Source organism: Thalia democratica, unplaced genomic scaffold (genome assembly GCF_965202585.1).
Source record: "Thalia democratica unplaced genomic scaffold, ktThaDemo2.hap1.1 HAP1_SCAFFOLD_1131, whole genome shotgun sequence".
NCBI classification, from domain to species: Eukaryota; Metazoa; Chordata; class Thaliacea; order Salpida; family Salpidae; genus Thalia; species Thalia democratica.
The window spans coordinates 28,380-31,060 of record NW_028140042.1 but is presented as its reverse complement, the minus strand read 5'-3'; positions in this window follow the sequence as shown (position 1 = coordinate 31,060).

Sequence of the window (2,681 nt, the reverse complement as noted above, 5' to 3'; positions counted from 1 at the left end):
AATAAGCTTTGATGCATTAAAATACAAGTAATAAGTTAAGTTAAGTTGAACATTATTTTAGAAAAAATCAGCAATGATTTAGATGCTCGAAACTTGTTTATGAGTATTTTAATAGACATTCAAGCTATAATTACAGACAATCAAAAACTGAGCTACTTTGTTTATTAATGATAAAACATACCTCAAATGTTTTTTTAAATACCAAATACTTATGTTAAAAAGCTAATTTACTAGACAAAGTAGTATTGTTTCTTTTTAGACTAGGTAAAAAAGTTACAACTATCCAAAATTACGTTTAACTGAAATTAGGTAATGCAATTTCGTACAAATTCAATATTTGTTAATCATTTTAAGATCAGACATAATTTCACCAACGATTCTATTTGTTTTTTATTTAAATAAAATATTTTCATAATCAGACTAAAAGTGATCAGACTTAGATGTTTTAGTCTTATAGAACTTTTTAAGTGATGATTGTTTTTTTAAATCAAATTAGTGTTTAAATTAGTTTTGTAACAGCTTATAAATATTAGTAAATTTGTTAGACATAATAATAGCTTTATTAGAATGTACTACATCAAGTATACTACTTTGCATTTTTTTTTGTAACAGCTTAATGTTAGTAAAATTGTTACACATAAATATTTTTTTTGCATATATCTGATGATTATGGACATAAATAGCTGCAAATTAGTAAATTTGTATCAAAAAACTATTTATACATTTATATTGCATTCAATTTACATTTTTTATTTAAATTATTTTTTAAGCTTATGTTTTTAGTATACGCTCACCAAAGGACTTTCTATAAGACAATTAGTTATAGAAGAAAACTCGAGAAAATTTTATATCTTTACCTAGAATATTCTGGTTAACTTTACATTAAAAAACTAAAAAGTTTGTTCTATGGACGTGGTGTACAACAGAACTTTCGGTTATCGAGTTTTACACAACTGAGTTTTCAAAAATTAGGACTTTCCCACAAACTTCCTCACAAAGCTTCTGCTTCCGTTGTAAACTGGAGCTAAACTTTGATAGTAAGAGCAACGTTAACTATTAAGTAATCTATAATCTTTATTTTTTAAAACTGTACAACTCAGATGTACTATTGTTTTTTTAAGGGCCTAGTGTTTATACTTGTGTATTAAATTAAACAACTATACCATGAGTATCAAGTAAGTCTTAAAAATTTTAATTTCAAGATTAAAAGTTTTTAGTATACAAGTTTAAAAATATAAAAGTTAATACAATCCTAAAAATTGACAAAACAGCAACTTGCAGTGAGAACTTTATAAACAGAACTTATGTTTTTTCAATATAATATTTTTAATTTACTTACAATTTTAATTTGTTATTAATGAAAAGGAATTATTTTCCATGCACTTCTAAAGTATTTTACTTCTAATAGTCTAGTACCAAAGCATTAGCTAGTACTTAAAATATTGTAAATAATTAGTAGAGTAATGAAAAATTTTTAAATTAAACTTCAAGCCGTATTAATTTACTAACAAACTTTGAAATTTCATAAACATTCTTTGAAGTAATAAAAATGTAAATAAATTTTGACGGTAACAACAAACGTTACTTTGTTTAGTTTTGTATACGTTTTAGCTTACGTTGATTGGTTGATTGGTTTTCAATTATTTGTGTTGCTAGGTGAGCTTTTATAAATATTAATATCTCGAAGTTAAAATTTTACCAAGTTTAGAAAGTTTTTAAAATATCTGTTTGAGATATTATTTTCCTCAAGTATACATTGCATATTGGTTTTTACTTAAACACTTTATACTTAAACGAAAAATAACATAAACGCAGTTGCCATTTACAAAACCATGATTACAGTATAAATTTTAATAGTTTACAAAAAATATTTTAGATTTTAAATGTACAAAAATATAATTTTATGAGCTGAAACTATCTTTTTTAATAAACGAAGTTTGATAAAAGCTTGATTAAATATTTATCAACCTTTTTTTCAATAAGTAAACAATTATATTTACTTAATAATTTTCGAACCTACAATGAAGCTGAAAATAGATTAAAAAATTCTGTTGACTGACTCTAAGTACCAATAATTAAATATTTCGTTTAAATACTTATAATTTTTCAACAAGTTTGTATTTTTTTAAGTGAAAATATTTGTTTTTGGGGATTGTGTTTTAATTAATATTCTTAAATTTTAGTAGCTTTAAAGTGTTTTGCATTACGCTTGATGTAGGTAAATAAAGACAAAAATAAATTTTCCGAGGTACGTCTTGCCAGGTTGGTACACACTTTTGCACAGTGTTCAAAATGTGTACCTACTAAACAGTTTACTGCATCTTAACTGTCTGTTAAATTACTTATAAATAAATTTTAGTTCTATAAGTCATTGCTGTGTTGTTAAATTGAGTGTTAGACGCAATTTTTAACTTATTACTTGTAAGTCCGAAAATTTAAATCATAGTTTGATGGGTTTAAATAATTTAGATATTAAATGACAAATTGTAAAATTTTTTAGTTAAATTTAATATAAATTTATAAAGGTTTTGGAAAATCCTACAACATGGTAGTAAATTATCTAGATAAAAACTATAGAACCAACTATAAACTACTGTAAACCTACAAGAACATTTTAAACTACTCAACAACATTTTTTACGCTTCTACTTACTTTAATTCTTTCACATTTTTTTAAAATTT